This window comes from Chenopodium album, chromosome 6 (assembly GCF_948465745.1).
Source record: "Chenopodium album chromosome 6, dcCheAlbu1.1, whole genome shotgun sequence".
Lineage (NCBI taxonomy): Eukaryota > Viridiplantae > Streptophyta > Magnoliopsida > Caryophyllales > Amaranthaceae > Chenopodium > Chenopodium album.
The window spans coordinates 19,936,710-19,950,641 of record NC_137839.1 but is presented as its reverse complement, the minus strand read 5'-3'; the positions used below and the strand labels follow the sequence as shown (position 1 = coordinate 19,950,641).

The 13,932-nt window shown below is 45.4% G+C and overlaps 1 pseudogene; it reads left to right on the top strand.

Moving 5' to 3' along the window:
- The first annotated feature begins 1,662 nt into the window (after positions 1-1,662).
- Positions 1,663-2,540, top strand: LOC145636761 (LOB domain-containing protein 38 pseudogene; annotated as a pseudogene).
- Positions 2,541-13,932: the final 11,392 nt, after the last annotated feature.

Here is a 13,932-nt window from a genome sequence, read left to right as displayed (position 1 = left end):
TTATTATTATTACTATTATTATTTCAATTATTATTGTTATTATTATTATTATTATTATTATTATTATTATTATTATTATTATTATTATTATTATTATTATTATTATTATTATTATTATTATTATTATTATTGTTGTTGTTGTTGTTGTTGTTGTTAATATTATTATTATTTTAATTATTATTATTATTATTATTATTATTATTATTATTATTATTATTATTATTATTATTATTATTATTATTATTATTATTATTATTATTATTATTATTATTATTATTATTATTATTATTATTATTATTGTTGTTGTTGTTGTTGTTTTTGTTGTTGTTGTCGTTGTAATAAGAGCTTAAAAGAATGAAATTTGGCTTTATATCATTAGCAATATCATTAGACATAAATTAAGAGCTGAGCTGAACTGAACTGAATTGAACTGAATTTCAACGGAACATAACAGGCCCTAAGTATTGCTATTGATTTGAAAAGGAAACTTTTTACCATCCTATATTTCTTTGAGGTTGAGATCTGGTCATATTAACTAGGCATATTTTTATATGTGGCCGGATTTATTCGAGATACTCATTCAGGGATTATTTGAGGGGTTCGGTCAGGGGTTACTTGAGAAATTACTCGATCAGGGGTTACTAAGTTATGGGTTACTAAAGGGGCTACTCGATAAGGGGTTACTTGGTCATGAGTAACCCCTGACCATGACCAAGTAACTCGAGTAACCTCGACCACACAGAAAAATCCCCCTATTAAGGGCCTGTTCACTTTAGCTTAATTTCATTTCAGTTCAGTTGAGCTCTAATTAGTTCATTTCATCTCACTTCAGTAATGTGAACATACCCTAACTATATAGGCTAGTCAACATAATTTTTTTAGTTTCCAATCTTGCAATTACAGTTTTATTTGATTAATCAATTCGTTCATTTGGATACTCTTTTTTTTTTTACATGATTGGCTACTCTAAATATAGGCTATTATTGAGTCTTACATTTACGCAACAAAACCTTACCCAATACCCAAGCTTTTACAACGTACAAACATTTAAAGGATTTAATTATTCATTGACATCCTCCTATATCCTTGCTTCCCAGCAAATATTTGGGAACTCCTTTTTACATAATTTTTTTAGTTTCCAATTTTGCAATTACGGTTTTATTTGATTAATCAATTCATAATTTTTTTTTTTATTTATATTTATATTTTTTTTTGGAAAGAAGAAGAATTCATTAAATAATTAATTTGGACACTCTAATTTTTTTTTTTTATTTTTTTATTTTGACAAGATTGGATACACTCTAAATTTATGCTATTATTGAGTTACATTTACGCAACAAAACCTTACCCAAGCATTTACAACTTACAAACATTTAATCGATTTAATTATTCATTGACATCCTCCTATATCCTTGCTTCCCAATCAAATATTTGGGAACTCCTTTTTATTCGCTTTCAACCAAACTTTTCGTAATTCTATTCTACAATATATTTAATCAATTTCTTGTCAAATAATCCTTAATCTTTCCAAATTTCACTAGTCTTAATTCTCCAATTCTATTTTATATATATACTTGCTTTATTACACTTAATAATCTTCTACATTATTCTTCATTCAAATATTAATAAAGCAAGAAATATTACGGCAGACGAGATACCACAATGATATCGAGTAGTTGCAACGGGTGTCGAGTATTGCGAAAGGGTTGTGGCGAAAATTGCCTCCTCCGTCAATCCCTCACTTTTATCGACTCCCCTTATTCTCAATGTAATGCCACTGTCTTTGTCTCCAAGTTCTTCGGCCGCTCCTCCCTCTTTTACCTCCTCGAATCCGCTCCCCGTGCCCTACGTCCAGGTATATAATTATTTTCTCTCTCGATATACAATAATTCTAGTGAGTTACTCCACCTATTACAAATAAATTAAAAAAAATATATTAATACTACCTCCTTTTCTTTTTAATTTTAACAAATGGGTATTATTTAAGATATTAAAAATTCGTTTGTTGCATCTAAAAAGAAACAGAGGTAGTAATTAGTTAGTGTATTATATTGTACTAGGTTATAATTAATTATTGTATGTGTTTTTCAGCTGTGTTCCGGTCATTATTGTACGAGGCTTGCGGTCGAACAATAAACCCGGTTTCTGGCGTCGTAGGGTTATTGTTTACCGGCAACTGGAATCTTTGTGAGTCAGCGGTTGACATTGTATTCAAAGGTGGGGTTTTGAAACCAATACCGGAGTTTATCGCCGGGTTTTTGCCTGAGACGTCTAATAATTCCGGCGAAATTTCTGAATTGGAACTTAACTTGTCGAACAAGAAAAGGGGTTTTAGTGACGTGGAGGGCGGTTTATCCTTGGATCTTGATCTACGGCTGACGACTACTACTCCTGGGGTGGTTTCTCCACGGATGGACAGAGTAAAGCGCAAGAAATCCCGGTGTTTTGAGTTGGAAGTGTCGGGAACGACGTCGTGTGAGAGTGGAAGTAGTGCTGAAGTTGAAGAAGTTGATGTCGTGGACTTGAATCTTTCTCTTTGAGAGTTCTTCAATATGATGTTATACGAGGTTGATAATGTCTGAAATTGAGTTTGATTAGTTATAAATTTTAGGGATTAGGAAAAATTAGGTCGTTAAGAATGTAGGATTTGCAATGTTTGTTTGATTCATTGGTTATGTAATGAGGGATATGGAGCACAATTTGGAGGATATGTACGTAGTTTAAAATCCCATTTAATCTAGTTCCGATTTCGATCGATCCCTAGTCTATTTAGCTGAAATTTTTGTGATCAATTGGAACTTAAAGGTATGGATGTTAGACCATCTCCAATGGTGAGACTCAAATGATTATTTTTAAGCAATATGTCTTGCATGGACCCGGTCTACATTAACTTTAGGTGGACCGAAGCCCATCACTCCATCACCGAAAGAAAGAGCGTGTGATTAATCCTCTTTAACTATTGTTCTTCTACCCTCTCTCTCCTCTTAAACAGATTATCTTTCACACGCATGGTCGTTCTTCCCTCTCCCTCTAAAATTGCTCTCAATCAATTTTAGGGATAATTTTTCTCCCATCTCAATATGCACGGGGTATATATTATATTAGAGAGATATTAAATGAAGTATATAATATAAGAAAAAATATATTCAAAATACGGGAACTTGATTTTGACATTAACTTAGACCTTATTCTTTTGAGTTAGTTGTTATTGTCTATTGTGTACTTGTGGTTTGATTTGCTCTGCTGAAGCCTGCTTAGCTATGCTACTAAGTATCAGTAATCTGCGAACACTCGTTCTGGCTTGCTAACATATATCTCTTCTCTATTTAAATTTGATGTTCTCTGCTCTACTTAAAAGAACATGGTCTTACTCTTACCGGTGGCCACACAATGTGGCCAGCTATTATGGGATTTACTTTGTCAAAGTTATAGAGGTTATTCGTTCAGTATTATAGGTGATTTGGGTATTTTATACCCGGCCAAGTGGCCCAATCAGAAAGTGCCACGTGTCCTCCATATATGTGCCATTTGGACCTACGGAATGATGACACGTGGAGGGAGGACTCTTCTCCGTCCTACGTGGACTGAAGGTCCAGCAGGGACCATTCAGGCGGCGACACGTGTCACCCAAAAGGTGCTTCAGAATCCTTTTGGGCACAGTGACACGTGTCACTCAGGTATTGGCCCTGGGATGGCGGCCTTCTAAGGCCAAAATCCCGAGGCGCCGCAAAACGGCGTGACCTAACTCCTAGGTCACGAGATCCTAGGAGGGCACACTTTTCCCTATAAATAGGGACATTACGTCATTTATGACGATATACGAAAAAAGAGAGAGAATTTTTGACACACAATACGAGACAATACGTCACTTACCACAGAGCTGTCGTTTTCAAGGAACACACAGCACTTTACCTGAGCTTGGAATCCAAGCAGATAACTTTACTTCCGCACGTTTTATCTCCGAATATTTACTGACTTAATCTTCGGAGGCGGACCACCGACCATCCGGCGGTCCGTTTGCTTTGCAGGTACAGGCATCCTCAGTTGAATCCAGTTTCAGTGTTGTAACTCTCCCGAGGGACAATAACCCCCGAAATATTTGGCGCCGTCTGTGGGGAGAGTACCTCTGAAATGGCTTCACAAGAGCTTGTACCAAATTCGGAGACCATTCGGCCTCCAAATGATGTACTGGTCCAAACGGACCATGACTCAGGTGACGACGCTGATGTCGAAACCTATGTGGATCCAAATGGATCCCTCATCTCTAAACGCATCCGCAGTAAGGAACGGCGAGAGCGTCCCCATGTTCAGGCAAGACCAAGCAAAACTGCTGGCCAGCCAAAGAAGCCCTCGGGGCGGCCGGTTGATCCTTCCCAGGCGGCAGGATCAACTCCCGTCACTCGGGATGAGCTAATGTCACTCCTGAGCAGCCTCAGGGGTGAAATCAAACAGCTCGCCTCAAAGAAGTCGCCTACTCCTAGAAAGGAGCAGTCGGCCAAGAAGCCAGCCCAAGCTGGCAAACAGAAGTCGGTCAGGGACCGTCAGCCGACTCCTCATCCTGCTCCTAAGGAGAAGGCCAGACCCCAATTTGACCTTAATCGGCTCCGTTTCCCAGAAATGGGCGCAAGAAAACCCATCCGGCACATACAGCCGGATGGTAGCAAGAAAACGTTCTCTGACGCTCGGCAATACATTGAGGAGAGGAGAACCCAGCAATCAGAGTCGGCTTCAACGTCGACTTATCATGATAGCTTTCGGAATACCTCTGTGAGGTGTTCCCAGTCTGTACATGAGACCCCAGCAAGCAACCAAAGGGTTCAGTCTGGGCCACATGTGATTCAGTCCGCCCAGTACATGGCACAACCATTGTACCAGGCGCCAGTTGTACCTTACATGCAACCTACCCTCTATGGAGGACAGGCGGCATACGGCTATCAGCCGATGGACTGGCAGCTTAGGCTGCAACACCTTGGAGATCAACCCTCTGCTTTCTCCAGGGAAATCACTGAAGCCGTACAGCCGGCCAAAGTTAAAAACGTTCTGGTTGGAGCCTATGACGGGACCTCCAACCCAGAAGACCATCTGCTAGCATACACCCACCTCATGTATTTACAGGGGTTGGATGATGCCGCATGGTGTCGTTGCTTTCCAGCCACCCTGAAGGGCATAGCCCAGCAGTGGTTTGGCAACCTGCCGGCTGGCTGCATAAATAGCTTCAAGACGCTTGCGTTCTTGTTTGCATCAAACTTCTCTATGAACATCCCTGCCAAAAAGACAAGTCTTGACTTGGGCAATGTACAGCAGGGAGATAGAGAAGGTTTGCGATCCTACGTCAGGCGGTTCAATCTGGTCCGAATCCAGATTCATGGGCTGTCTGATGAGGTCGCCTTCACAGACTTCTTTAAGGGTCTGAAGGACGGGTCTACCTTTAAGTACGAACTCGTCCGCAAACAAATCTTTACTCTGCAAGGAGCCTTGCGAGAGGCGGAAGCCTACATACAGGCGACCGAACTCTGCTCCTCCAATAAGCAGTCGGACCATAAGAAGTCCGACCGGCAGAAAGAGACTCGGTCTGCTCAGCCGGCTCCTAAGCCAAAAGAGAGCAAAAAGAAAAAGCAAGTCTGGGCCATTGATAACTCTGATCAACCGGCCCAGAAGAAGAAAAAAGAGTGGAAACCGTACGTCCCAAGGTACGAATTCCACAAGGACTGCTGCTCCATCCTTTTGGAAATTAAGGATCGGCTAACTCTTGAAAAGCCGACTGCTATGAAAGGTTCCGCTGAAAATAGGAACAAAAACAAGCATTGCCATTTCCATGAGGATGTTGGCCATGACACGAACGACTGCTTTAGTCTCAAGCGGGAGCTCGACCGTCTGGCCGACAAAGGACAGCTTAAGTCCTATGTGAAGTCCAAAGTGACTTCAAAAGCAAATCCGGGGCAGTCCAAGAAAAAGACTCCCCAGCCTGCTGTGAGTGCCGAAACTGATGAAGAACCGGTGTACACCATAGCAGGCGGATTTGCCGGTGGTGGCCCGACCATTCGGGGTACCAAGGACCATCTAAGAAAGATGGTCAATTCTGTTGAGGAGGGGGATACATCTAGCACATCCACCTTCCCTAAAGTTGTCATCACCGAACAGGACAGAGGCAAAGTCCGTCGGCCGCATGATGACCCTGTTGTCATTGAGTGTAAAGTCGCCAACCAGCTGGTTGGCCGAATTCTGATTGACACAGGAAGTTCCTCTGACCTCATCAGCCTCAAATGCTTGTCCAATCTCAAGTACAAACCGGATAGCATGATGGAGGTCACCCACACCTTAGTTGGGTTTGGAGGAGGACTTGTGCACCCAGTCGGACGAATCGACCTACCTGTCCGCCTGGGAAGCAGGGGAGACGGTCGACACATGACCATCCGTCTCCTAGTGGTTGAAGAGCTCACGGCTTACAACCTCATCTTTGGCCGACCCACTCTTAATGAGTGTAAGGCCGTCATCATCCCTGCTCTCATGCTACTCAAGTATGAGAAGGATGATGGAACAGTTGGTTCCCTTAATGGGGACCAAAAGACGGCTCGAGAGTGTTATCTCTCGGACGTCAAGCCTGCGGCCGCAGCATCCGGCCGGGGCAAGCAAATGATTGACCTCGACGATGTCGAGGAAGAACAGTCGGCCCCACCAGCCGGAAAGAAAAGAAAGACTGATCAGCTGGTGGTGGTCAAAAAAGAAAAGCAATAGCAATCACTGACCGGGGAAAGGTCGGATGATCTTCGTCCCCAGCCTACTGGAGAGCACATTGATATCCCTCTGGATGATAGCCGTCCAGAGCGGACTGTTAAGGTGGGGACGATTGTCTTTGCAAAGTTGGGTGAAAACCTTCACCAGCTGCTCAAGGAATTCAAAGACATCTTTGCCTTTGAAGTGGAAGAAATGCCAGGCATCAGCCCGGATCTCGCCGTCCACAAACTCGCCGTGGATCCTAAAAAGAAGCCCATCCGGCAAAATAAAAGAAACCACGGCGAAGAAAGAAGTCAGGCGGCAGCTGCCGAAGTAAAAAAGCTGTTAGATGCCAAGTTCATTCGGCCGTGCAACTTCCCTGAGTGGGTGGCTAACGTTGTGTTAGTAAAAAAGCCGAATGGAACTTGGCGGATGTGTGTTGATTACACAGACCTCAACAAGGCATGTCCAAAGGATAGCTATCCACTGCCTAAGATCGACAGTCTGGTCGACTCAACAGCCGGACATGCCCTGATGAGTTTCATGGACGCCTATTCAGGTTTCCATCAGATCCCCCTGTGGAAAAAAGATCAAGAAAAGACGGCATTCGTCACTGATCAGGGGTTGTTCTGTTATACTGTGATGCCGTTTGGTTTGAAGAATGCGCCTGCTACCTTCCAACGAATGATTAATACGGTCTTCATTAATCAAATCGGAAGGAATGTAGAGGCGTACATTGACGATATGATAGTCAAATCCAAACAGCAGGCGGATCACCTTGCTGATCTCCGAGAAACATTCGCCACACTCAGGCGGCACAAGGTCATGCTTAACCCAAAAAAGTGTCTTTAGTGTTGAGTCTGGGAAGTTTCTCGGATTTTTGATTGACCAAAGAGGAATAGAGGCCAACCCTGAGAAAATACAGGCGGTAATCGACATGCAGTCGCCCCATACTGTGAAGGAAGTGCAAAAACTAACAGGTTGTCTGGCGGCCCTGGGGAGATTCCTCAGCCGTTCAAGCGACAAGTGTCTCTACTTTTTCCAGGCAATCAAAAAGAAGACAAACTTTGAATGGGGGGATGATGCAGAGGCGGCCTTTCAAAGGCTAAAAACTCATCTGCACTCTTTGCCGAGGCTTGTCAGCCCTTTGCCTAAAGAGAAGCTCTTCATGTACTTAGCCGTCTCTGATCATGCCCTCAGTGCTGTCCTCTTAGCTGAAAGAGACGGCATCCAGCTCCCGGTGTATTTCATAAGCCATGTTTTGAGAAATGCGGAGCTTCGGTACCCCATGGTTGAGAAATTCGGCCTTGCCCTTTACATGGCCATCAAGAAGCTTAAACCTTAATTCTTGGCGCATGCGGTAGAGGTCTATACTGACCAACCGATCAAACGGCCACTCACAACCTTGGAGTCTTCTGGACGAATGCTCAAATGGGCAATCGAAATACAAGGATTAGAAATCACTTATGAATCAAGGAAGGCAATAAAGGGACAAGCATTCGCTGACTTTATTGTCGAAATGACAAGGCCGGTTGTTCCGGACAATACGGACCAAGTCTGGAAAGTATATGTGGATGGGAGCTCCACTGTGAACGGCTGTGGTGCGGGGATTATCTGTCAATCTCCTGAAGGAGATAAGTACGAATACGCACTACGGTTCAAGTTTCAGGTCTCTAATAATGAGGCCGAGTATGAGGCCCTGCTGGCCGGCATCCGGTATTGCAAGGCGGCAGGGGCGAAGAAGGTATCCGCCTGCTCTGATTCTCAACTGGTCGTACTCCAGGTTAATGGAACGTACGAGGCCACTTATCCGGCCATGATAAAATATTTGCAGGCGGTCAAGAGTGAAGTTGGGTAACTTGAAGAATTTCATCTAACTCAGGTGCCCAGGTCTTCAAACAACCAAGCGGATGCTCTGTCCAAGTTGGCATCGTCCGCCTCCTGTGAAACGCCTCGGTCAGTCTTCTGGGAGGTCATGGAAAAAAGAAGTATATCAGAGGAAGACCCCATTGGAATTCTTGACCGAAGCTCAACCTGGATGGACAGCATCCGGACCTATCTTACAGACGGCACGCTCCCTGACTCACCACGGGAGGCGGCTGTTCTGAAAAAACGAGCAGCTAACTTCGAGTTACGGCAAGGAGAGCTCTTCAGGGCTGGCTTTTTGAAACCCCTGTTGAAGTGTGTTACCCCTGAAAAGGGGAAGGAAGTTCTCGAAGAGTTGCATTCGGGATTCTGCGCCTCCCATATAGGCGGCAGATCCCTCGCGGCCAAGGCCAGGCGGCTTTACTTTTGGCCGACTCTGGAGTCGGATGCCATGGAAATGGTGAAAAAATGTGACAAGTGCCAAAAGTTTGGCAAGCTCATCCATCGTCCGGCTACAGACCTGACGGCCATCCACAGCCTAATACCCTTTGCCAAATGGGGCATGGACATTCTGGGGCCATATACAACTGCACCAGGCGGCAAGCGCTATATAATGGTGGCTGTGGATTACTTTACTAAGTGGGTAGAGGCTGAGGCAGTCAAAAACATCAAGACTAAAGACGTCATTTCCTTTATCTGGAGGAACATAATCACTCGTTTCGGGGTGCCCATGTCTATGGTTTTTGACAATGGTCCTCAATTTGAGACGCCTCAACTCAAGACTTGGCTGGGAGACCAGGGGGTCTCAAGCTTCTTCGCATCAGTCGGCCGGCCACAAGCAAACGGCCAGGTCGAAGCCTTCAACAAGTTAATCTCAGACGGAATTAAAAAGAAGATTGAGCGGGTTGGTGGCCTTTGGGCGGATGAATTACCACACGTCCTTTGGTCCATCAGAACGACTGCTAAAGGGGCAACGGGAGAAACCCCATTCCTAATGGTGTATGGTGCAGAAGCTGTTCTGCCCATTGAGCACTATGAGCCTACCCTTCGAATCATGTTGTATGATGAAGAGGCAAATTGGGAGGCCATGCGCCTAGCATTGGACTCACTTCCAGAACGCAGGGGCAATGCTGCCTTGCGTCATGAGATATACCGTCTGAGAATGACTCGGGCTTATAACAAAAGAGTACACAAGCGTCCTCTCAAAGTGGGGGACTTTGTGCTACGGAAAATGGAGACAGTCGGTAGGGCGAATGAACAGGGAAAGCTAACCCCAAATTGGGAAGGCCCCTACCGAATTTATGAGGAGATAAGAGACGGCACCTACCGCCTGGAAGAATCAGACGGCAGGCAGCTGCCCAGAACTTGGAATGTAGACAACTTGAAAAAGTACTACTTCTAAGTACGAATGTAAAGACCTCAATTTTGTAAATCTCACGTATAGTTAATGAGAATATGCCTTCATTTCCCAACTTATCTTTTTATTTAAGTTTTTTAAGTGCCGCCTGTACCAAATACAGACGGCCAATATGTTTGGAAAGCGTCTGTCCCAACAGCAGACGCCCCAATCCCTCTGAAGGAGCCGATTGTTTTAGAACAGGCGTCCCTACGAAATTCATCAAGTTTACACCAACACTTGATGAATATTTACTTGATCATGTAAGAGGCCTAAGGCCAGATAAAATCATGATGAGGCCCATGGCCGGATGTTAATAAACAAAAAGAGACCGAATGGTCACAGTCTGCTCCAACATGAGCATGACCGTCTGCTCCAACATGAGTCAGATAACCGGCGACGTCCATTTGGGCGAATTCGTCGAGGAGAAGCATCTCCCATTTGGGTGGCACATTGCTCTACGAATATATCAAGCGGCTCTACCGAATGCTTAGGCAGCATTCGCAGTCGTTTGTTTTAATCGAAAGTGAAATCTAAAAGACCTGAATTTTCTATTTAACGCAGTCGTCACTGTTTCATGAGTAGAGGCTAATTGAGGCATAAAGCCGGATGCGCCTGTTATTGCTCAGGGGCAAAACAGGCGGAATATTTTATTAATATACAAGTTAAGTTAACTACTTAGCAATTATTGAGGCTATTGGCCGGATGACGTCTGATCCTTGCCTATGGGGCAAGACAGGCGGACAATTATTTTTAAAGAAAATTGGTTAAGTTACAAACTTAGCATTTTATCTCAAAGAGGCATATGGCCGGAGGCGCTTGTTTTTGCTTATGGGGCAGAACAAGCGGAGGTTTACCCTTAGCAAATTAGCTAAGTTGGAAATTTGAGTTAGTTCGAGCCAATGGCCGAATGAACACTTATGTTTGCCAATTCTGGATGGACGTCTGCCGCGTGGTTTGGGGCAATCACCATAGTGATTGATTGACTTAGAAACCATGCATACTCTTCTAAGTATCAAAAATTTCTAAGTCAATCAATCCAATAAACCGAAACCACCCGACATCCGTCCAGGGGCAAGAACATTCGCATGGTATACAGGTTATAATACTTAGCCAAAAACATGCAATGAAAAATTCAAAATGCAAAGGACAACAACAATATGGATAACTTCAGCCAAATAGCCGAAGGATTTAAATTAAAGACCAATCGTCACCAGACGATTGGTTAAGATTGTTATCTGGCAAAGCCAGAAAGATTGTCAAATTACCCGACCCCTCGGTCGGTAAAGATACAAATACTCGGCACACAGGCCGGAAAAGAAAAGTACATGGCCATTCGGCCGCAGAAAAGCATAAAAGCTTAAGTGATCAGGGGAGAGCCTCTTCAGTGGCAGCCGGCTTGTCGTCCTTCGGCTGCTCTTCCTCCTTTTTCTCTGGCTCCTCCGCCTGATCCTCCTCCTCCTCGCCGCCCGAGGACGACTCCCCAGAAGAGTCGGACCCAGAACTTTCCTCGGCCTCAGCATTCTCAGCCTCTTCAATAAGGCGAGCGTCGAATGCTTTGCTGGCTTCGTCAAATTTGGATTTCCAAATCTGATAGTCCGAGTCCGGCTGTACAGCCGCCCAAGTGTCCCGCATGATGGCTTCATAATCGCTCATCATTTGCTTAACAAGAGCCTCTCTCTCTTGATCAGCCACGGACTCAAACTTGGACTTCAGCTGATGCTCCTGGTTGCTGAGGCGCTGCTCCAGGCGGCCCACCTTCTGCTTGGCTCTCTCGGCCTCTTCTTTGGCATCTTGAAGAGGCTCGAGCTTCTCCTTAAGAGTTGTAATCTCTTTCTTAAGCGAAGTGATGCGCAGGCGGGCCGAGTCCAGGTCCTTCTTCACCTGCATATTGGCTTCCGCCTGCGAATACATCATATCAAGCGTCAGATACTCATTCTGAGCAATATCAAATTGAGCTCGATCCAAGGCGGACTCGGCCTGAGCTTTAGCGACTGTTACCTCTTTGGATTTCTCCTTGAGGGGTTGCCTGAGCCCTTGGACGCGCAGCATGGCCTGCAAAAGAGCCGAATGGTTAAAACCAGGCGGAAAAAGAAATAATGCTTAAAAAAAAAAAAAAAAAAAAAAAAAAAAAAAAAGAGAGTTGCTTGAGCTAACTCATACCTCGCAGAGGTTCCCCAAGATGCCATCCAAGTCAAGGGTGCCGACTCCTCTGACAGACGCCTTGTCGTCAGGATCGACCGCCCTCAGCATGGACTTGGCCATCTGGACTACAGTCGGCCTCTGCACCGGAACTGAGAAGGAGAGAAAGTTAGAGAAAATAACTCAAGTACATCTAAATGGAAGAACAAGAGGGGCGAATGGATTTTACCGTCGTCCTTCTGTTCCTCCTCTCTCCCCAGGCTTCTCTTCTCTCCTGCTGAGCCGACAGCAGTGGTGGGTTGCTTAAAGCCACCCTTCGATGCCCTCTGGGCATCCGGTTTGCTGATCTCCTTTTCAGCTTCGAGAGAAGAGGCGTCTGGGCCCTTCTTGGGCTTATGAGCAACGTGCTTCCGGCCGCCCTTGCCGGATGCGCTCACATCACCCGCCCTAGTCTTTTGGATTTTAGGGTCGGATGGTTTTGAAGGAGATTTGGAAGGCGCACCCTACATCAACACAAGATAAGCGCAAGTTAGAAATCATTCGGGCAAATTTAATATTGGTCAGAAATGAAAGTATAACAATTTTCTACCTTGGAGGTGCCGCCAGTTTTCTGTTCATCCACTTTGGTGTGAGTGGTTACTTCTGCCCTGTTTAAAACATTCGACCTATATCGAGCAGATACAGCCGGCTTCCTTGTGGCCGAGAGCTTTTCCATTGCTTTATCTGCAAAATTGAACAAGTGATTAGCATCATTAAACAAGTACTGAAAAGCAGAAGTAAATTGCATATAAAACAGACGGCCGACTACCTCTCGGCATCTCAGAACTTAGCCCACAGGCGGCTAAGAATGTCCCTTCTTCGAACCACTTGTACAAAGGGAGATAGCATTGAGGGGTGACCTCCTTGTCCCCCTCATCATTCGTCCACACGGACACGGTAAACAACCCCGCGTCCATGATCTCCTCCTTTGCCCGCCTGGGAATAGGCGGCAATGCGCTCCTGCCTGCTAGGAGAGGTGGATCCTTATTCCACCTGTTATACTTTTGGTTCAGGCGGCTGTCGGCAGACTTGACTATATAAAACTTAGTCCTCCAGTCTTTCCACTTGTTCTCTTTGCCAACAGCCATCATGTACCCCTTGCAAGTGGTCAAGGTGTACCAGCCTTCACCGCCCCTAGCAGACGCCCTGCTCAGATAGTGCATGTGGGCGAACGCTTCAAAGCTCGCCTCCACCTGCAGCATCTCACAGGCGGCAACGTACCCCAGAATATTGATCCAGGAGTTGGGTACAAGTTGCCAGATACCCAGTTGGTATATGTCCAAGATCCTCTCCACGGCCGGATGGAGAGGGAAGCGGAGACCAGCCTGGAAGGCCGCTTCATAGCAGCCGAATGCTTTGTCTTGATAGCTGGACAGGCTCGGCCAGGTTATGGTGTCGCCGTCGTTAGGGACTGACAAAGTGTAGCCATAGCCTAGGACGACCTTGCGCCTAAAATTGGCAAGGCCGGATGCCATGGCACTCCGCCTGCCTGGCGGAACATGCTGATAGTAGGGGGCTCTCTCCAAGCGCCTGGAAGCACTCGGCTCGGCCCAGCTTTCCCCCCTATCCACTGCCAGGGACTCTCTGGCAGAATCTATGTTTGATCTAGCCTCCTCTGAAGTTTCGGAGGCATTCTCTGAAGAAGATGACGAGGCCGACTCGTCATCAGAGCTCTCATTAGAGCTAGGGGACCGCCGACTGGTGTCAGCGGGGTCCTCCCCTAGACTCTCTTCCGGCGCCTGTCCAGAAGGCCCGGGTTGATATTCTTCATCCGC